The 24,207-nt window shown below is 36.5% G+C and overlaps 1 pseudogene across 1 annotated transcript in view; it reads left to right on the forward strand.

The window, feature by feature from the left end:
• Positions 1-24,207, forward strand: part of LOC143250551 (filamin-A-like) — a 114,470-nt pseudogene that overhangs the window by 15,692 nt on the left and 74,571 nt on the right. The window contains exon 3 of the transcript XR_013028240.1: positions 23,766-24,023. The product of XR_013028240.1 is annotated as a filamin-A-like (transcript). The remainder of the gene's footprint in view (positions 1-23,765; positions 24,024-24,207) is intronic.

Consider the following 24,207-nt stretch of genomic DNA (forward strand, 5'->3'; position numbering starts at 1 on the left):
TCGCTGTGGTTGTCAGGTGACTTGCCGCCGAATTTAGTATCAAAATTGTTTTAATACAAGACATTCGGTCCTCGGTAGTATCCCAAGTGGGTAGTAATAATAGGGAGTTCTTCCAGTCTCTCCTGTCAAGTTGCACAAAATACTTAATATAAACATTAAGGTTTCACCTTTTATCCTCGGCACGCTAAGCCAAGTCTAACTCTGTCATATATGTTGTATTCTTCAAGTAACGTCTTTGTTGCCCCTTTGGTCAATAGGAGGTACTGGTAGTAAAAACCTTCCTCTAGTCTGTCTTCTTAATTAATACGGTATACCTTTTTATAAAAAGTGTGGGTGTCTGTTTCAAATTCAAGGGGGGTGAGCATATCCTACTCTTTTACTTGGGCATACTCTTCAAACACTGAGTTGTTACCATGGTTACAGGATTGCTTAAGCTTGGGTCCATACAATTGATAGTAATAGTCTTCAAGTCGGTTATAGCTAAAGAAGTAAAGCTCGCTCCCTTAAAAACCACGTGATTCCGTATCCAGTCTTGTATTTAGTGAGGACGGCTGTCATAGACTCAAGTCTCATTCCTTGTCCCTGTGACTTATTAATGTGTTACCAGAACGTGCACCCTTAGTGGGACAGCGGTATATCTGCAGTCTTACAACGCCAGAAACCATGTTTCGATACCCGTGGTGGGCAGCATACAGATGGCCTACTGCGTACGTTTTGTGCTTAATTACAAACAATACACTTCCGTGTGAACCAATGTCTACTTATACCCAGAAAGAGTTGGGAAAATTGCGTATCATTTAAAATATGACTCATGAAGTGTATTATTTCACAATGTAACGTAAAATTACTTTAGAAATCAATACTGTACGAAGTAGTCCGTGAAGTCTGGGTCGGAACCAGCTGATATTCAATTAGAAAAAGGTTTGAATCCACTTCGTCTAGAACATCCAATAGCTGGTAAATATTATCACAAGATACATGGGTTATTATAGAATCTACAGAATCTAATATATTTTTCTTATTATTATTCGCATGCGAAGGGGAACTCTCTGGATCGGGAGTTACCTTTACTATTACGCTTATTTCTATAAGTGATTGGAAACATTCTTATTGGCTGAATACGAATACATATAATTTGTATTTCCTTTGGAATTCTTTATCACTGACACCACGGTGTATATGTAAACATTCCACGTCCAGATCTTCCTACGCAGTTTTCTTTTTATCTCAATGATTAGTTATGAACTCGATAACTCTTTGGTTTTTGGCTGAAACGTTTTTTGCTGACTGTTCACTGAACTAAACAAACAAGTATATTTTCATGAGTAGTTTTGAACTTTATACATTCAGTCAGTAAAGAATAAGAATTTCTTATCAATCCGACCGAATACTTGTGTGCCGCTTGCCGTGGGGCAGGTTTATAAAACACCCGACGAACTAGTTTGCCCTGTGAACTCGTGCGTGATCTGCCCCTAGGCTCATTGTCTAGCCTGTAAAGATCATAAAAGACATGGAACTGGAGATTTGTCAACGCAGAACAAAATACACTTGAATAGTCGTTCTTGTCGTAATAGTTTTCTTATGATTAGGGAATTCCATTTCTACGTAACACTTGATAAATTGTGTGATTTTGTATTTGAAGTCTTACTTCAGATTATAGATTGTCTTCAGGTCTTGTACTGGAAATCCTGTTTAAATTACAACAATCTGTAGCACGTGATCGTTACTTTTGCTGGAAACCCTGATTCAGACTACAGTTCTCAGTAAATACATGTTCGATTGTCAAGTCTTGTGCTTAAAGTTCTAGTTAAATCAAACCGCAGGATTTTTAGTATATGTTAGATATGCAAATTTGGAAATGTTTTTAATTAGGTATTTCAACTCTCCGTCATATGCGACCTATCATTCTGTATTTTCTGAAAGCTCTACTTCCGGTTAGTTACTAATTCTCCCTAGCACGCGTATAATATCCAGGTTATTCTAGATTTGCTTCAGATTATAAGCCCCAGCATTCTTTAGTATAATAAGATTTTCACTTCTTTTGGTTGGAAGTCAAATTGGAAACTACACTTTTCTGTTACACGCGATCATTCTCCGAGTTCTACTAAAGTGTTGATTTTAAAACTGATTTTTGTACTACATGATCAATTTTCGTGTTATTTCGTAGTGGAAGTCGTACAAAACTTCTGGGCTGTCGCTCTAGACGCATAACGTACTTTCTTATATGTTACTTTGGATACGTATCTTTTATTGATTAAACTTAATTCTGAGCAATCACTGTTGGTAAAATGTTATTTTTATTTTCCGTCATTTGAGATGATTAAAGTGTTTTAGTCTTCATTGTTTAAATTCCTTTCAACAGTGATTTAATACACCTGTATTACTATTCCGAAAACACTCCTGTGGCAACAGTCATTTTCTTGTGAGGTATGTTGGCCTATTACACTGCAATCAAAGTTTGGCTGTGGAATATTAAGGTTGTTTTCGCTTACTTCGGCGAAATTGAACTTGTATAATACCTGCAATCAAATAATAATGAATTCAAAAAGGTGAAAAACTAAGATTTTCATGGACTTGCTATTTTAAACAACTGGCGCAAAATATTCAGTCGAAGTTTGATTTGAATTTCGCGCAAAGCTACATGAGGTCTATCTGAGCTAGCCGTCCCTAATTTAGCAGCGTAAAACTAGATGGAAGGCAACTAGTCATCACCACCCACCGCCAACTCTTTGGGTACTCTTTTACCAACGAATAGTGGGATTGATCGTAAATTATAACTCCCCTACGGCTGAAAGGGCGAGCATGTTTGGTGTGACGGGCAGTAGAAAAGTGTTTCGTGAGTGGACGGTGGAAATTCAGACTCGGATCACTTGTATCATTAACTCAGTCTAAAACAAGCTAATGAGTTAAGCAAAAGATGGATGTTGTAGCTATACTGTTTATGACATTGATCCAATTTAACTTAAGGTGATAAGCTGAGGAAAGCTAAAAAATAGGTTATTATAGCGAGAGTACGTGTAACACCTAGTTTGATGAAATCCATGAAATTGAGTTTGTCTTTGCAAGATTTAAGTTCAGTATTCCACACTATGAATTTAGTCAAGCTGTCTTACTGTAAAATTAGCCAATCCGTGGAATTATATTTATAACTCGATATGTCGTTATCACTTAACACGATGTTGTTATAATTCAGTTTTCCTAAAATAAGTTGCTAATAACTGTAGTATAATAATTGAAAGAATATGCAGACCATTGTCTCCGATTTATTATGTTGAGTATGTTAACGTATTACTATTTCAAGTAACCGGAAAATTTGATTTAGATGTTAATAAAATGTTAATATGTACAAAGTTTGCTATTTACCAACAAGACTGATATACGCAATTTTCTTTAACGCAAATATATTTCAATATACAAACAAAAATAAGAGTTTATAATAACTGTTATTACTAATCGTTGTTACACTGTCTTGTATCACGTCGGCCCGGCATGGCCAAGCGCGTAAGGCGTGTGATTCGTAATCCGAGGGTCGCGGGTTCGCGCCCGCGTCGCGCTAAACATGCTCGCCCTCCCAGCCGTGGGGGCGTATAAATTGACGGTCAATCCCACTTTTCGTTGGTAAAAGAGTAGCCCAAGAGTTGGCGGTGGGTGGTGATGACTAGCTGCCTTCCCTCTAGTCTTACACTGCTAAATTAGGGACGGCTAGCACAGATAGCCCTCGAGTAGCTTTGTGCGAAATTCCAAACAAACAAATCCAAACAAACTTGTATCACGTCTAGAACTGACTGTTTTATCGACGATCCAGATCCATTACGAGCAAGTTAATTCTTAGTTGATATTGTTGCACTTCGCTTAAGCTAACGATATTTTCCTTGGCTAGCTTCACACCGGTTAGAAGTTCACTTCTTGTTTAAGAAAATATTTAATGTCCCCGTAGAAATTCAAACGTCAGAAGTAATTGATTAAACTTGAACTGTTTGTAGTGTTCGAAATCTATAAACGTTCCTGGACAAATGTTGTAGTTTTTTCGATTAATTGGCGTTAATCACAATTTTAGCATCCGAGGCTTACAGCACACTGACTGTAGCTGATCAATAATAAAACTATTCTTCCGGTACGTTAGTTTTATATAGCAATAATGCGAATTTCCAGAACTTCCAACAATGATTGAGCACACCATGGTTGTCGTAAAACAAGTATTGTTGATTCTTGCTCTTAATCTACGAATTTCGAGAACAGGCGGGACTTGCGAAATACATAGTCAAAAATATACGTAACATGCAAAGATGAAACTATGCGGAAACAAGCATATGCACTAACATAATCGTATAACGGTAATTTGTTGCAACATTTGGAAACAAGTATGCAGATGCAAATCCAAGAAGACCCTTCAGTGAAAGTGTATAAATTAATGAATGTGAATTCTGAGGAGTACTCGGTGTATTGATTATAAATGAGAAATCGGTTCAGAGTCGGAAGTTATTCAATATCAGACAGTACGAGTTACCACATTTATCTTCCCATTCAGTAGGCCTGTAGATCAGGATTTAGAAAAGTGACCGGGAATTAGAAATCAGTCTTTTTCAATTCTTGCCTGCCAGCCTATTTTTATAGATATCGCTAACTCCTCATATGCCAGTTTTAGTTTATTTCAAACTAAACAAACAGTTGTTGAATACTGTAAAGTCCGTCAAATGGTACCAGTGAAACAAAATGTTGAAATCTACGTTTGCGTAGCAAGGCAAACCAAGTGTGATTTGTGCAACAAGACAGACCAATGTAATATATAGTATAACAAATCTCTTGCGGAACTCGCGAAGTCTGGTTCCAGTCATGCTTCGTAAACCAACGGCTCCGATTTCGTTTGAATGCATCATAGTAGTACCAATTATAAGCATAATATCTGCTTCTCTATGTTTTTATGCAATTTTCAAACGTGTGTGTGTTAAAAGGATACAATTTAGCACAATAAAAGTACGTGTATATGATCCCTAAAGTAGAAGATTAAATGAATTCATTTTTGTTGACCACGTCTAGTTGTGACAAGCTTATCAGGGACTAAGGGATTGTCTTGTCACATCACCGTTGATCTGGAAAACCAGTTGGACAAGTGGAATTCCGTGAACTAAAACACTCTTTAAACACACCTTTTTTTTTTTTTTTTAAACCAGCCCAATTGAAAATTGTTTCCTTTGTTCTGTCAAACTTTCATTCAGTTTCAGATATTAGTTTTCAACATGAGGAGAACAGCTAGCTTGCACGTGAACTGTTGTAAATCGGTAGTGTAATTCAAACTTGCAGACTAACACTCGAATGTATCTCTATATCTGTGAACTGAAAAGGACATTAGAAAGTTGTAAACACACGTGAAAAATCGGACAATAAAATAAGGATGATCACAGATTTCTCAAACGATAAAACTTCATTTATTTAACAAGGTATGTAGTTCCGGGTTCGCGTGATAGTGTTTTTGTTTTTTTATTTTAACCGGTGTACTATATAACTAAGTTTCTATAAAAGAGAGAGGGAGAACCTTATCGTGTAGCACTGTAGTGTTTGCGTATACCATACGAAGAATATCTGACACAAATATATAAATATTCTACACGTCCGTACTGAACCAGAGCTTGCAAAACGGTAAACAAGGTCGTCATACAAGGTGAGAAGATAAAATACCCTTTACTGATGTGTTGTAAACGTAAATTATTTTCCATCATGTTTCTAGCTGCATAACGTATTTTTTCAGATACTAAAGTAGTAAGGTTTCATAAAATATTTAAAAAATAAATGCGTTTAAGCGCTTTCATTACATTTCAAGGTAGGTGCTTACCATTGGCACAACGGTAAATCTATGGATTTAACGCTACAAACCGGGGCTCGATACCCTAATTGCACCCAGAGTTAGCCAATTGTGTAGTCTTATTATCGAATAGAAATAATCATGTTAGGACTATCGCCATTGGCCCGGTATGGCCAGGTGGTTAAGGCGTTCGACTCGTAATCTGAGGGTCGTGGCTTCGAATCCTCATCGCACCAAATACGCTCGCCCTTTCAGCCGTGTAGGCGTCAAAATGTGACGGTCAATCCCACTATTCGTTGGTAAAAGAGTAGCTCAAGAGTTGGCGGTGGGTGGTGATGACTAGCTGTCTTCCCTCTAGTCTTACACTGTTAAATTAGAAACGGTTAGCGCAGATAGCCCTCGAGTAGCTTTGCGTGAAATTAAAAAAAAAACATAAAACGTATTTCTCTTTTGTCTTTTACCTTCGAAACTGAATCTTTGTTTATTTTTCAGTCAGTATGACAAAATCTTTGAGCGTCTTTCATTTTATAACATACTTATGATTATCGTAGCGTATAACTCCATTCAACAGTCACTGATAAGTCAACGCTATATGAGGTAGGTGTTAAAAATTCCATTAAAGAACGGTATGTGTACCACTTATGATGTCATCCTGTAACTAGAGAATTGTTCATCACGTCATTTATGGTCTCTACTCAAGAATTCTAAATTTTGTTTGTGAGTTTTATATATGTAAAAACGGCTGGTGTGAGTAGAGAAAGCACTATGTAGAGGAGCGAACAACGTTTTGATCTTCTTCGGTCATCGCCAGGTTCACAAAGAAAGGAAACTGACCGATAGCTGACCACATGTTTGAAGGCAAATGTGTAATTGAGTAAAGAAATGTAGAGGGCGTGCTTAGATGTAGATATATTTATAGGAATAAAGGTGTTCCTTTGTATTAGTTTATTTTGAGCTTGCGTTGGTGTGCAAGTAAGGCTTTAATTTTGCAGTTGTTTATGTTTGTTTCTCCATTTAGTATTTAGGTGTTTTCTATGGTAATGTTGTATTTATTTGATTTGCAGTGTTCGAAAACGTGTAAAGGTGACTTTTTATGTTCTTTGAATCTGGTTTCCATTTTTCTACTTGTTTCTCCAATATAGAAGTCGTGGCAGTTATCACATTGTATTTTATAAATAATGTTGGTGTGGTGTTTGTCAGTGTAGTTTTTGCATAGTATAGACCTCAGTTTTGTGCCTGGTTTTTGAATAAATTTGGCATTAACTGGAATGTCATATTTTGTTACTAGTTTTTGTCAAATGTTGGTTATTTGTCTGCTGATGTCAGGAATATATGGTATACAGCAGTATATGGTTTCGTGGTTTTTTGATTCGTGAGATATATTTATTTTAGTTGGTTGATTTTGCTTTCTGTCTAGGTGTGTGCGTATGTTTTCTAGGGTTTGTGGAGGAAACTTGTTAATGAAGTATTGTTTTGTTTTATCTGATGAGCAGTCTTATGTCTGTGTTTATTTGTTTGTCACTTTCTTGTACTCTACTGTATTTCATTGTAGATTATACATGCACGTGTTTTTTAAATTCCCTTAAACAGATTATCGGTCATACATTTTTTTATGGTCAGTAACGTGCGTGTAAAATGGAGTTTCTGGATATAGAAAAATCGCATGGAATTTGATTAGGTGGACGATTCTTGAGCATAATTGCAATACACCACCAAATACTACTTCGTTGCAATGAAATTGCTTCCATATTTTAGTTTTCTTCCTATTTTGGGAACTTGGATAGCATTTCTGAAGAATAAGGTGTATAGGGGACGTGCAAATTGCATAATTCCAATGTAGCTAACAACTATAAATACATAACAAAATTTGTACTTGGTAAATCCCACAGTAACATGTGAAATCTACAAATGAGTGAAAGGCTTTTTTTCTTTTTAGATTGAAACTTTTTAATATAATTAAATGCTTGATAGAAGTACTTGAAACAAGCTTTTATCCACATTTATTAATTAAAAATAATAAAATAGTCACAACAAAGTGAATATTCTACCGATTCTCATCATAAACATGTTCCAGCGCAAACAAAATTTTGTCATTTAATTTTTAACAAAATATCTTTTGGTCTGTCTTCATTAAATAACAAACTGATGTAAAGTAATTTTTTTGAAAGTATGCATATATAAAGGTTAAATGTAAGGCTACCTTCCACAGTATGTATAGCTGAGATGTCGAGTTTTCTGGAACTAGATGGATCTTTTTTAAGTTATCAGTATTAATTAATTAGGTTAACCTGAAGATGACCTAGGAAGGTCGAAACGTTGTTCTTTCCTTGTCAATAAGTGTTAATACTTATACCAGCCATTCTGAAATACATTTTTATTTCAAGTGGGTTTCTCGCTATCGAGAAGTATCATCGATTGCTGCTACATTAGGGTCCACGTTGGCCGCAATGAACTGAAAAGTGTTACGGTATACATCCTACGTTTTGAGTCGCACATGAAACTGCAGAGATACATTCGTATCTTTTTCACATCAGCATACGAATAGGAGAGTCTAAGTGTTAAGTGTGTCAGTGAGAAACCTGGACCCAAAATGGCAATGCGACTTTATCCTGAGGCCAAACTAAAGTGGTGGTAGTGTGACTCTTGGTCGTATTACTTATATTGATATTCTGTCCAATCGATGTTATTTTATATCAACGCCTTTACCAGCAAACATGGTTCTTAGTAGTAGTTTCAGTGTGCTTCAAATATGCCTCACGGCATGATCTATATTTCACTTAATGCTGGATATGCAGCACTTTTTAAAAATTTTACGTCTTCACTGTTGTATTGCTTTGGTTGTTTTATGAAGTACATGTATAATTGACTTAGCTGTGTTTCTAAGCATGACCAGACGCGTTTTTTTCTTCCTTTGTCGTTGTTACTTTATCACTCGGTGTTTCTTTGTTTTGTTTATTTTAATAGCCAGACAGTTTAATAACAAATACATTGGTAGATGTTTGTAATTTTCATGTGTTTTAGGTTTACTAAATATTTGCCATTTTCGCTTCATCTGCGGATCTTTTACTTGGAAGTCCTTCCCTATCCTGAAATTGTTGCTAAGCTACTAATGATAAACTGCATATGCAGCACGTGAATTATTTACAGAAGCTATCCTTCCTGATGCTGTCTCGGGCCACTTTATTTCTAGACTGGCAAATCTCTAGCACAGAGTCCTAGAATTCGCTTGTTCACATGGAAAATACGTCAAATTATTTCCAATTTTCTATCATACTTGACCGGTTTGTCACAAAATCAGCAGTGGTTTTGGAACTTGAATCTCTCTTGCACTTAAGGGAGGCCTATGCATTTTTCCAACGTTTACTGAAGTGACGCTAAGTCATGTGCAATGTTATGTGGTGTGTAGTAACTGCGTCAATATTTCCAAAGTCGGAGTGATTGGACGATTTTACACTATCACGCCCCTTTGCTTGTAGAACAACTGATTGTCCATCAGCTATATATTCATTGCAGATGAATCACTTTTGCATCCTTATTTTAAGTAGAAGATGGATATAGATTGAAAATTAGTTTACTACGATATGTTTTAACGTTTCTACACTATTATTAGCACAGTCATTCAGTATGTAGTATTGTATAACCATAAATAAAGGTTCTGAAAATAAGTCTTAATCATTTTTAAATTATAGTACTACATCATTTGAGAGCAAAACCTTAAAAATAATCAATATTTGGCAGCCATATTGGATTTATGGAAATTACCTTGTTATCTATACGTTACATGCCCCCTCCTTTTGAGTGTCAAAAACAGTGTTTATAGAGTTGGATCGTGTAATGGATTTACTGTTGAACATTTATTTTAATATCTGCGTTTGTTTTGGTTTGATGCGTATGACATGTATTTTTGGATATCTTTTATGCAAGTCTTTTCCGTTCTCTATGTTTGTAGATTCTTGAGAACAGGCATCAACAATATTTGTTTTACGAAAACGCTAGCCTCTTTTCGAACGGTGTTGAAAGTTCGAGAATTTTGCGTGATTAGTATATAAGAACCGACACGCCAAGATTTATTATTATCAGTCAGCTACAGTCAGTGTACTGTAGGTCTCGGAAGTTATAATTGTGATTTAACGCCTATTAATCGGAAAAATACAGAATTTGACTAGGAAGGTTTAGATTTCGAATATTGCAAACCGTTCAACTTCAGTGAATTACTTCTGACGTTAGCATTTTTAAGTTTGTTTGTTTGTTTGTTTTTTGGAATTTCACACAAAGCTACTCGAGGGCAATCTGTGCTAGCCGTCCCTAATTTTGCAGTGTAAGACTAGAGGGAAGGCAGCTAGTCATCACCACCCACCGCCAACTCTTGGGCTACTCTTTTACCAACGAATAGTGGGATTGAACGTCACATTATACGCCCCCCACGGCTGAGAGGGCGAGCATGTTTAGCGCGACGCGGGCGCGAACCCGCGACCCTCGAATTACGAGTCGCACGCCTTACGCGCTTGGCCATGCCGGGCCAGCATTTTTTAAGAGGATATTAAATATCTTCCTTCGTAAGAAGTAAGCGGTGTGAGGCCAACCAAGAAACGACAGCTCGCTTGCTTAAGCGGGATGTAAGAATATCAACTCGGAATTAATTTGCTCTTCATGGACCTGGATCGTCGATAAAATATTTAATTCCAGACCAGGTATAAGATTCGGTATTGTCTGTAAGCTTGTAAAACTGTCATATATAAACCATCATTAGTAATACGGATTTGTAATATCCGTTATTATAAATTGTATATCAAGATATTTGTGTTTAGAACATTTTGTATTGGTCTTTTTGGCAAGTATCGTAAATTCTATACATATTAACATTCAGTTGCCTTCTAAATTAAAATGTCCGACTATTCGAAATCATAATACTTAACGTGCATAGCATAATAAATAGCAGACTCATCGTCAGTAGGTACTATTAACGTTACTTGCCTTCAATTGTAGAGTTTAACGCTCTACAAATATCGTTTTTAATGTAAAGACGATAACGAAACGTGGTTACGGACTCAGAGTCGCAGATTAAGAAACTTATTTCATTACTCATGTCACTCATATTATATTTGTTACTCCTAACTCGAGATTAGGTTACTTTTTCGTACGTTACGCAATAAATGTATTGTGCAAACTGTGTCTTTCTGCTTTTGTCCTATCATTTGTTATAAAATACCTTTCCAAGATTTCCATTCGTACATTCAGAGAATCTCAGTCAAGGATATGGCTAAGTTGCTTTCGTCTTGGACTATTTACTTAGTATTGTATTCCCCGCCCTTTCTCGTGAAAATTCTGTAAAGTTTAATGAACAATCAAAGTGAACACTGACGCTTCCTCACGATGGTCAGTTAATGCCTTCATAATACGACCTATCTTCTCTTTTCAGTGAAAATGACCAAGAGTGACACAGATAGCGTATGCGCAACAGGGTCGGATTAGGGCAACTAATGCCCTAAGCACAGCCCAACAATGGTGCCTCTCTATTGCTTAACTGACAAGATATTAAGACTCAATAAGTACTGCAAGTGAAAAGAAGCTTTTAAAAAATTAATAATCCTTCAGTTTTCTTCCAGGTCAGACCCCATAACTACTTTAACTTTTTTTATTTATTTAACAGATTGGGCATAGATCAAAATCAAGCAATGACTGAGGCCTTTTATTTAGAAATGAGGGAAATTACTTCTTTGATTAATGATAATTAAAAAGAATTATTTTTACTGTATATTTGTTTTCACTCTGTTAATTCTCACTTTGTTGTTAACAAAAATAAATTTACTCAAAACCCTTTTTATTCAAAAAATTCTCACTTTGATGTTAACAATTTCTCATATTGAGCTTAAAACCCTGTAAGCAAATTATTTACTTATACCTTAATGTTTATTTAAGTTTTTAAAAAGTTTTCTTCTAGATTTTTTTTTAATTGCAAAGTATTTGATCAAGTTCTTAAAACTAATTTGGCGTAACAAATCTCCTTTTATACTTAGCAGAGACAAGGCATCTAGTCTGTGTTATAGCACAGTTGTTCTGTTGGGATTTGTAATTTGCTTGAGTTGAGACAATGAACGTTCAGCTGTGCAATTTGTGACCATTAATGTTATAAAATATACGCAATGCAATGTCTACATTTGGAAACGCACTCTCAATTGTCTTCTGAAATTATTTTATAAAGTTCAGCATAACTGAATCTGGTTTACAGTCTTTGTTGCACTGAACTTGTGGCGCACATATGAGTGAAACTGCTGAAGCTCAACAGATATTGGTGTACAAGACCTCTGGGTAAACATCAATTGGCTTTTGGGAACACTGAGAGTACCTTTCAGTTTTAGCAGATGAAATGACATCATTTGGCATTCACTCACGAAAGAAAATCTGTTCACTATTTCTTTGTACACCTTTCCTCGTCTGGGTTTCTAGTGTGTCAACAACTGTGTAGAAGATGGTGATATGAAATTTATCTCTGGCATTCAGATCTACTTATGGTACATCTCCATCATCAATACCTTCTTTCTGACACATTTGCGAGTTTGAACTGCATTGTTATCAACATCTGGTAGTATTTCCTTTCCAACTGCTTCAAATATTTTAGTCATCCCTAAAGTGCGTAATTGGTCAGCTAATGACCCGTACATATCTGCACGTGTTTTTTAAGTTCACATCCTCATTTTGCAAAACTTGACTTGCTTTATGAAACTTTTGCAAAATCTCATCCCACATGATCACATAAAAACAAATTATAGCTTTTGCATCTTATTTGTAATATTGTCTGCTTCTCTTCTAGTGTCTCTCTTTTGTCACTGGTCTTCAACTAGACATCTAAAGTTTCCAAAATCTTAGACTACAAAACTGCTGTTGTTGCCATAGCATGTGCCTCCCATCTAGTATAAGAGAGGGATTTTTAACATACTTTCATTTCCAAGACAAGCTTTAAGAATTTTCCACCGGCTGGTTGAGGCTGAAAAAAAATGTATAGAGCAAATGCATTGTAGAGAAAAAAATAAACTACCACTTAACAGCAATCAAGAGCACTTCAGCCTACCAGATTTAGTGAATGGGCTGCACAGGATACATGTATGGAAAACTTATTTTCTTCTAAAATCGTATAATGCCCAGACATGTTAGTAGCATTGGCGTAAGACTGACCCCTACATTTTGAAAAATTAAGTTTACCAACTTCACGTAAGTACTGCAATACCTTGTTTGCCATTTCCTCACCGCTATGGCTTTTCAGTTCCAGAAAGGTTAAAAAACGTTCAATAGGCTGCCCATCTTTTAAGTATATAAGTAGAACACTTAACTGATCTGTATGTGATAGATCTGGCGTCGAGTCAACTGACAAGCTAAAATAACCAGAAGAATTTACTTCAACAATGAACGTGTGGACCTTCTGAGCCATTGGTTCAATGAGCTCTTCACAGGTGGTTTTAGACAAGTAAGGATTTCTTTTTCCAGAATTTTTATATTTCGAAAATGTGTCTTGCTAAAAATGGATCAAACTGACTTACGAGCTCAAGTAGTCCTAAAAAATTCCCATTCTGCAGTGAACCAAATTTTTTTATCTATTCTTAGAAAAGTCAGGCCACGTTCAACTAACGTACAAAAAACAGCTATAACACGCTCCAAGACACGTACCCAGTGATTGCAATCTTCTTTTATTTGGTTTTCCAACTCTTGTCGTAAGCCTAAACCTTGTCTGCGAGTTAAGTATGTATCGGTGAGTAATGCTTCTTTCATGATGATCAATTACAATAGTATTTTGCCAGTCACTGAACCCTTCTCTTTCAACAAAACACGAGGAAAATTTAGGGGAAAAAGGTTTACAAACAAAACAGTAAACTGACCCTGTTGATGGTAAATATAATAATCACTCTCTCTTGTATTGCTCACCGTTGGCTTTTACTCCAAAAAAAGTTTTTGCGAACACCATCTCTTTTGGTTTGCCATTATTCAAATTCCAGAAAGATTTGCCAAATGGCCCCTTGTGTCACTCACCGGGCCAAAGAAAACGTTTTTTTAACAATGCAGGGTAAAGTCGAACACGGCAGATAAGGAAAATTACAAAAGAATCGACTAAAGTTGAGTGTGGCGGTCAAAGAGTTAAGGGTGTGATAGCTAGGGGAAAAACTGTGGTGCCCTAAGCTCGTGTTTATTTTACTTTATGGTTAATCCAGGGCTGATGCGCACTGATAAAATAGCATAGTTTGGACTCTGCAGTCTTAACTAAAAATAATAATAACTTGGGCTTGATATAGCTTTCGTCAAGTCTGAAGCAATGTTTCGTCATAAAGTAAATGCAAATACTTTTTTCTGTGTTAATAGTGTATTACATCTTATTCCTTTTGAGTTACTTTCAAACTCGATCAGCATACATTCAGAATTGTCTAGGTGATGACCACACCTTGCTTGAATCCTTCGTTTATTAGACTACTCTGATATAGCTTAAGCATGTTAGGTTCACCTGAAAATATCTCTTCTATAGAAATGGATTTAAAAATACCTATAACCCTAACGCTTTTGAAAGGTGGATCTTTCTTCTTCAAGAGGAAACTGTGGGCAAGCTATAGCCTGTGAAATGTAGTAATCAGTCGTATTTCTGGATAATTGCATCTGATTTAGTGATTGCACAATCATTTATAAAATGTATCCAAGCATTCTCTTATGTAGTACAGAATGTTTCATTCTTTTGAATGGGTATGCATGTTTTTGTGCGTGTGAGCAAGAAAAATCAATTTTCAACCTGAATTGCATGTTATGCGACGCACGGGCTAAATGGCCAGGTCAGAGATTCTTAAAGTTCATGTTCAACCACTGCCCACCTCTACAGGGCTGCTACCAGAAACTGACTAACTAGTGGCAATCGATTAACAGAATTCTAAAAGTAAAGTTTCGCATCTTGATATGGTAACCGCTGGATTAAACCCGATCTGTCTATGTGTGATTTTTACATATTTATTTTCATTATGGTCCTGACATGACTTGTCCTAAGGTGATTTTATAATAAGAACACAATAGTTACAACTTTAAGTACAAGATAGTTTTCTAAGTTTGATTTTTTTCAGTATATTTAACCAGGAAACCCGAATATTTTGCCAAAACTACAGTTTGTCTTGGGTGTTTTTAAAATAATCTGCGAGACCGAACCTCAGTTTTTAACATGCTCGCTCTTTAGCTGTGACTGCATTATAATGTAGCGGTCAAACTTCCTATTAGTTGTTAATAGAATAGCTAAAGATTTGGTGGTGAAAGTTATCAATCGATTACCTTCTCTCTTGTTGATAGCTTAAAATGAGGGATGGCAACATATAGCCTCAATATTTTTGCCATAAACAAAAACGAATAAAACGGTGATGTTTCCTGCATTAAATTGTAATGAAAATTGAACGAACGCATTTATTCTATTTAATCATAATAAAAGCTAGTCCTAGAACTTTTGTTACTCGAATTATTATAAGTGAATTACCTTAACTTATTTCCAGCTTTTTAAGTAGCCAAACTGTTTTTTATTATCATATTTCAAATAGAGACGGTATTAATTAGAGACAGGAAAATTGAGTGAATATACGTGAATAATTGTTAAGAGAATAGCTGCGCTCGGGCAATGCTCGCGCGATCAAACTTTGTTATTAACAGAACAAAGATTTTATGAAGTAACATCAGCCTATGAAATGTACACCATGCCGCTCGGCCTGGCATAGCTAGATGGTTAGAGAGCTTAACTCGCAATCTGAGGGTCGCGGATTCGAATCCCCATTCAACCACACGTGCTCGCCCAGTCAGCTATGGGGACGTCATAATGTTCAGTCAATCCCGGTTTTCTTTGATTAAGAAAACATTGACGGTGGATGGTCATGACTAGTTCCCTTTTTTTTAGTCTTTCACTGCTAGATTAGATACGGTTAACGCAGATAGCTCTCGTGTAGCCTTACGAGAAACTCGAAAATGAACACACTGCTAATAACACTATGTAACAAAATGTTTAGTTTTTCTTGTTGCAGGGCAGAAAGTGTTATTTGCCAATTGCTTATGCCTAAAGTAAATGGAAGAAAGACCTATTTTTATCTTCAAGCTTTGCTTTTGTGACCTGAACAATGAAATTTTCAAACTTGCCCATTTTTCCAGAACATTCCAGGTTGATTCAGTGCTGAGTGGCTGATAGAGAATGTTGTAGAGCTTACAAGAACTTTCTAGAATGTTGTAGAGCTTTCCATAGTAATATATTCAGGGGCTCATCACTCAACACTTCAATTTAGTTCTAGCTGCCTAAGTGAACAGAGACCTATCTGATTTTATCAGGTGGCATCAAGAAGCTGCAAGTATTCTGCTATATATTTGGCCAATTTATCAAGACAAGAGCGAAAAAGTACACAGCATCTTTGTAACAGCATCTGCCTTGAAGTATGATGAGTGTGGCAGGAAAGTTATCGGAGACTTGAAAATGGTGGCATTCCTCATGAGTCTCCAAGGAGACTTTACCAAGTTTTCCTGTTATCTTTGCCTTTGGGACAGCAGGAACACTGCAGCCCACCACAACAGGAAAACACTGGTCACAACGGACTGCGTTCTCTGTTGGGAGGCACAATGTTAAGTGTGGTTAACTAGTGAGCCTCCAGAAGGTGCTGTTCCTACAATTGCACATAAAATTGGGTCTTATGAAACAATTTGACACAACTCTTGATAAGGAGTCTGTCTCAGACAGCCTGGGAAAGAAGTCTCGAAGGTACGTGAAGGCTGCAAATATCAAAGCTGGTGTCTTCATTGGACCATAAATAAAAAAGATCCTGGAGTTAACAGAATTCCACAAGATACTCAGTAGGAAGAAAAATAAAAGCTTGGGGCAGCTTTGTCGCAGTGGTTCAGGACTTCTTGAGCAATCGCAAATCCGAAAATTATGTGGAAGTGGTTGAGGCTCTAGGGAAGAACTACGGCAAAATGGGCTGCAGGATGTCCCTGAAAGTCCATATTTTTGATGTTCATCTTGATAAATTCAAGGAGAACATGGGAGCATACTCTGAGGAGCAAGGCGAGTGCTTCCACCAAGATATACTGCACTTTGAACGTCGCTACCTAGGAGCGTATAACGAAAACGTGATGGGAAACTGTATTTGGGAGCTGATACGTGAAAGTGATTTACATTAGTCGTAAATCTCCAAAAACTACTTGCTTCTAAACATTTTAGTTTATTTTTGTATAACTTTAGTATAAATGCATGTAAATCTTGTTTTATTCAGACCTTATGTGAATGAAAATGTGCAAATTTGTCCGTTTTGACATAGAAAATAGTTTAATTATCAAATTTCATTATCCAGGTTACAAAAGCAAAGTTTGAAGTGAATAATGGCTATTTTCTGTACTTGTGAAATATAAGCGATTAAGAAATAACACGTACTATCCAGGAACAAAATTTATGTTGCATAGTTATATGTAACAAAACGGCTGAGATGACTGACTGTCAGTTACCTGTTTCTTTCTTTGTGAACCTGACGATGACCAAAGAAGATCGAAACGTTGTTCGCTCCTCTACATAGTGCTTTCTCTATTCATACCAGCCGTTTTTTAAATATATAATTTTTTCTACAAGTGGGTTTTCTCGTCATCACGGATTGTGTTACATAGCGTAATATCTAGACCAGGGGTTTCCAACTTACGAAAGCCCGAGGGCCACAACTATATTCACAAATCTAATGGCGGGCGGCATTATATTTTTGTCAAATTAGGGCTTGTTGTTGTATTACGTAATGCAAAATAAAGAGTAAATAAATCCATGGTAGGGTTAATCTATGTCCTTTCAACAGGGTAAAATGAATTGCGATTGAGAAAGGAGTTAATCTGAATGTGACTGACTTTACGTTACATGATATTTGGACGGACATATTTGCGAAAAAAGATTATTTCATTGTGAAAATAAAAGGAAAATGTGATTTTAAAATGTTCAATTACATAATAAATAAATTTAATGAAAAATGCTGCATATAAGAACAACTAGAATAACAAATATCTATGATATTTAACGTAGTAAGGACAAAACATTTTCAATGTGAGCTTTGAGGTTGCTCAGCAGCACTGACTAAAGCAGGTATGTTGACATGAAGTTCTATCGTTGCTAATCTCGTTAGGTGAAGCAGAGAAGAATTCGTGAAGCGACTTCTGTTGTGGTTCTTAATGAATTTCATCATGGAGAACACACTTTCACATTTGTATGTGCTTCCAATAACTGATGACATTTTCTGTTCAAAAGCACACAAATTTGAAAATCGATTTTTTGAAAGTAGTTTAAAGAAATCTCGTCCTCTTTCTTGTCTGTTTTGCAGAAATGAATCAGCTTGCAAATCACAATTCAAGGTGAACGTCAGCTTGTTGACTTTCTATGTCAAAACACAGAGGATTATTTAACAGCTCTATCCTGCTTTTTAGCATTTCAAATTCTTCAAACCTTGCGTTAAACTTATCTATGATATATTCAATATTTACACAAAATTCTGAAAAATCAAGTGGCTCGTTATCTTTGAACTGTTCTGTTAGTTGCTGACAACTTAAAGTGGGCCAAGTCGTTTTCTAAACAAACTTTGAAAATTCTTAACTTATTTCAAAACCTATTTGTTTCTCATTAAATCTGATACCATCTGGTTCCACCCCTGGAATTTCAGGTTGAGATCGTTAAGGTGAGTAGTGATGTCTGTGAGAAAGGCTAGTTGTTTCAGAAAATCCTTACTTTTGAGCTCTTATTCCAACTGTATTGTATCCGATGAAACAAACTTATCAAGGAATGCAGGGATTTCATTTCTTATTCCACAGGATCGTTCAAGACACTTTCTAAAACTGAGCCACCTTACTTGGTTGTAAAGAGCCAAATCCCCATATTCTGCATCCATATCCTCTAAAAACTGCTTTAGCTGCCGATGTAAAAGAGATTTGTTTCCTCCTCTTATTATGTTAATAATTTTAACACGAAGTTTTTAAAAACTTCGTTCTGTTTCACTGATTTCCCACACAAAGCTCCTTGATGAATAACACAATGAAATGTTGGACACGTTACTTCATTTTCCTTAAGAAAACCAACAAAGCCTTTTTTTTTTTTTTCGGTCATTGCAGGTGCGCCATATTGTCACTATTGCTGAACACTTATTGAAACCTCCAATTTTATCAACTGAATTTTTCACTGCCTCAAAGATTTCCTTTTATGGTCCCACAAAGAGCACATACATTCAATAATTCCCGTTTCATTAAAAAATCTTCATGAATAATGCATACATAACAGCTGACTTGCATCTGCTTAATCAGAACTTTCGTCAAGAGAAAGTAAGACATAAGTACTTTTTCAACCAATCCAGCAAGTGAGTTTTCTAATTGTTCTCCCATATCAGTGATCCTTCTTTGAATGGCTTGGTTGGAAAGCGGCACTGACTAAAATTTGTCGTCAATTTTGGCATCTCCAAACGTCTTTGCCATTTCAATGGCACATTTCTTTTACTAAACTGCGATCAATAAAAGGTTACTTTGCTCTTGCAAGTTTAAGAGAAACGACATACGAAGCATTCAAAGCACATGTCTCGCTTTTTGACAACTTCAGGGGCATAGATCCTGGGAGGATGGGAGCTATATCCCCCTTTCATTTCAGGTGGGGGTATGGTGCATACAAACATCCCCCCCCCACAGTTTGGTCTGTTGAATTGTTTTACTGCATCACAGGCCTACAATATACCTCCAAAAGGTTTACTTGATGTAACTCCAGTGACTGTCCAGCTGAAGCTGATGGGGAGGGAGAAGCAGCAGGAAGAATACAAAATAAGTCAAAATATTCAGAAGTTTACGTTACTTACTGCGTCAAGGTTTAGCATTACGTGGACATACTGATACGGAGGGAGACTTCCTGCAGTTAATGAAGCTTCTGGAAGAGGAAGATCATGAGTTGATGGCCTCGTCAAAGAAAACTCCATTCACATCACCCCAGGCCCAGAATGAAATAATGGAGATGTTCAGCCATCAAATACTGAAGAACATAGCACACGAAGTGCAGCAAAGTAAAATCTTTGCATTAATGGTTGATGGCACTCAAGATGTTACAGGTGCCGAACAGGAAGCAATATGTGTACGATACGTAGATGAGAACCTTGATGTCCATGAGACATTTCTTGTTTTGTACAGTGTTTCCAATACAACTGGTGAAACAATATCCTAACTATACTTTATGTATAGTTATGTATAGATTAAGAGCACAAACTTATGATGGAGCCGATAACATGAGTGGTGCGCACAGTGGATGCCAGGCAAAAATAAAAGAGAAGCAACCGTCAGCTTTGTTTTTTCACTGCGGAGCACACAAGGCTAATTTAATAATGCAACATAGAGTTGAAGCTTGTGAACGTGTTCTAGATTCTATCCAGTGGGTACATGAACTTGGTGTCTTGCTTCAGAGGTCAGGCAAATACAAGACAATCTTAGAAAGTATTGTATCGTCAGACAGCCACAATGGTCCAGTTAAATACATCCACCCGCTGTGTCCAACACGCTGGTTGTACCGCCTGTCTGCAGTTACATGTGCTAATGATCACTACAGTGACATTGTTGATTCTTTGTCTGAATTAGCAAATGAAAAATCAGATGTAGCAGTGAAAGCACGAGGTCTGCTGGACAGATTTGACAAAGGAAAGACAGTTTTATGATTTATGGTGGCTCAGCATCCATTAGGTGCATTAGAGGAACTAAATTTTGCATTCCAAGCAAAATCAGCGATAGTATCTGGCATGATTGAAGCATCTGCAATGACAGTTGAGCAATTGCGGGTATTGCGAACAGAGGAAAATTACAACAAGATATTTGAAGCTGAGAAAAAGGTAACTTCCCTAGATCTGGTGTCTATTGAACTACCACGCATTCGCAGAACCCCCTAGAAGGATCACAGGTGATGGCTCAGCACACCATTCTGCAACAGTTAAAGATTACTACAGAAGCCAATATTTTGAATTTGTAGACACAGTCATAGAACATCTGACCACTAGATTCAATGCAGACAACAATGACTTGAGGCAATATCTGGCACTTGAGAACATGATCACATCTGGCAAGATTGACAACTCGGTTATAAACTTTTATCCAGAAATCTTTGCACAACTGCTCGAGTTTCAGTTGCCCATGTTCAAAGGAACAACAAAAGCAGTATCTCTGAAAGGTGCGAAGGATGCTTACTGTAAAATGCATGAAACAAGCCAGCAGATGTTTAATGAAGTGTTTCTTCTCATGAAAATTTTGCTTATACGTCTAGTACGAGTATCTAGCTGCGAATGTGAACGCAGCTTTTCTGCATTAAGTCGGTTGAAGACGTGGTTAAGGTCAACTATGTCTCAGTGCCGCCTCAACCATGTGGCAGTTTGTCACACTCACAAAGATGAGGTCGACAAGATAAATATAGAAGAGCTTATGAAAGAATTCATAAACAGATCATCACAAAGGAGGAACATGTAGACTAGAGGACTAAATGAATCTTACTTCAATGAAAAGTATGAATAATTGTGTGTTACATTGTATTGATGTGTAATTTTCAAGACATTTTAATTATTTTTATCAAACAACATGAACAGTTTTTCAGTAGATATATACTCATCAAGGGTAACTACTAATTTTATTAATATTTGAAAACGTAATTCATGCAATGAAAGTTACTAGTAACCTTGTCAAGTACTATGGCCATCTTTTATACTGTGCAGCGTGCAGGAATAAATTTATGTGGCAGTTAATTTGTCTTTATTCTGTTAACATTTTGAAAACTGTTCACAACACCTCACTTATACAAACCTACATGGAAACCTTGAAGTATCGTGGCAACAAGATTACTCTGTGACTGCATGTTTACAGCTTTCAGGTTCATGTAATCAGAGATTATCAATTTGCAAATTGAACAGTACACATAAGTGGTTGCAAAAATCATCCCCTCCATCGGGTGTAAAAAATATATGCCTCTGGATAACTTGCTAAACATACTCGTTTGTTGTTTTAATTTCTTGCTGAAATCCACAGTCTGAACTTTTCGACCTTTTTCATATTTTTATACTTCATGCATCGTTGAATAATGCCTTTTCATATTAAATTATTTGGGCACTGATATAATTTGCATACAAACCTTGGCCCGGCATGGCCAAGCGTGTTAAGGCGTGCGACTCGTAATCTGAGGGTCGCGGGTTCGCATCCCCGTCGCGCCAAACATGCTCGCCCTCCCAGCCGTGGGGGGCGTTATAATGTTACGGTCAATCCCACTATTCCTTTGTAAAAGAGTAGCCCAAGAGTTGGCGGTGGGTGGTGATGACTAGCTACCTTCCCTCTAGTCTTACACTACTAAATTAGGGCCGACTAGCACAGATAGCTTTCGAGTAGCTTTGTGTGAAATTCAAACAAACAAACCACACACTGCAACTTGCCGTTATTGTTTGTAATTAAAGTTCCCAACGTTCTTGGTACACTGTTTTCACTGTCAATCTTATGTTTTTTAACTTTGCTTATGTTTATATTTACCACGGAAGTGCACAATAATTTAAAACACGTCATCTTCCACCACAGCTAACGGACAGACTGCCAACAGTCACCCGCCAGCTGAGTTCACTTTGTCTAGCAGACGGGAGGGGGTATATAGCTGAGCGAGTCCACTTTGTCTAGGAGGGGGAATGATGGTATAATAGGCCGAGGTGTATGTGATATAATTTAAAAGCCATTACTATAAAGTTATTACTGTAAAAGTATAGAGGCATAAATAATAAACATATAGGTGCACACAAAATAAATTTTAATATTTCAATGATGAATGTCGGAGCTTTCATACATTTTTACCTCGGAAGTCAATTTTTCATTTCTTCACTACAATAGACCTTCGCGGGCCACACAAAATATTTTTAATTAACACGTTCTCTGCTGTGTAATATGTGATAAAACAACAACAAAAATCAAGTGGTGCCAAGGAACAGTTACAATATTCTAAACTTCTATGCCACAAGAAAAAAATTAGCTTGAAAAATAATTGTCTGTGACGTGTCGGTGTGTCACGCAATTCATATTCAAGTCTTCTGTCGCCCACAGGAATGGCACACGGTGGGCTCGGCAGATAGCACGGTGTGGCTTTGCTATAAGAAAAACATAAACGCACATGGCAGAGAACATGTTAAGCCCTTGTATCCCGTTAAAACTTATCGGAATAGCAGTGCTCGTTTATAGAGTTCATATTTACTAGCTTATTCCTGTAGGACAATGTATTATAATATTATCTTCTGGGAAAATTAAGTTATTTTCACAGCAGCCATTATAAACTATTTCAGCAAGATGCTATGCAGTGAAGCGTACTTTGTTTTGAGATTTGTAGTTTCTCCTGTCACTGAAAATCTTTCATTTTAAGTCTTGGTACGGTATGTTTACTTAGCAAATACGAAATATAAATGAAATATTGACGCGTAAGATTCCACTCGTGTCTCAATTGCAAATTTTTAGTGACTTAAATGTTCATACATGAAAAATATTAAGTTGTTTTAATCTAAGTTTAACGTGATTATCTCTAACCTTTACTATTTTGAGACTGGAGTTGATGACTAATGTTGAATGATCTTTGTTTAAGAAGACAGCTTCACTCATTAACGTAAACTGGTATTGCACATAAAACATCATTCTCTAGGATTAAGTGTCATATTTTATTTGTACTTGAGAAAGGGTATTGAGTTTGTATTTGCTGGTATGAACTGAACAGCGATTGTGGTTATAACTTGTATTGCTTATGGAACTATCTTGAAGATTGTCATTTTTATATTTCGTTCATTTATCGGGCAGTATGTAGTAATTAATGTACACGTTTTATGTAATAAGACAGTGATAATACATATTCTTTATATGTATGACTCCTTTTATATATTGTTTTTATCATCTAAGTTGTAAATAAAGTGATTTTAGTGTTTATCATTTCCAGACAGTTCAGATATTGTGGACTGTAAACTAAAGCTGATATTAGGACTGATATGGACTCTAATCTTGCACTACTCCATCTCTATGCCCATGTGGGAAGGTGAGGATGCAGATGTTCTGAGAGAGAAAGGTGAACCAACCCCTAAACAAAGACTTCTGGGATGGGTTCAGAGCAAACTTGTGGATCTGCCAATACAGAATTTTACATCAGATTGGAAAGATGGCATTGCAGTCGGAGCTTTAGTGGATACTGTGGCTCCAGGTTAGACAGGAAGATCATTATATTTTAAATGTAGAGTAACTACAAATTCATTCTGTAAGGAATTTTCTAAAGAATATCAGCTTATTATAGCACAATCATTTCAAGTTTTGCTAAAGGTCACCTCATGCCAATCTTGCCATGACTCTTATATTAATATACCTAAATTTGTGGATATGGATTGACT

The sequence above is a fragment of the Tachypleus tridentatus genome, chromosome 5, assembly GCF_004210375.1.
Source record: "Tachypleus tridentatus isolate NWPU-2018 chromosome 5, ASM421037v1, whole genome shotgun sequence".
NCBI classification, from domain to species: domain Eukaryota; kingdom Metazoa; phylum Arthropoda; class Merostomata; order Xiphosura; family Limulidae; genus Tachypleus; species Tachypleus tridentatus.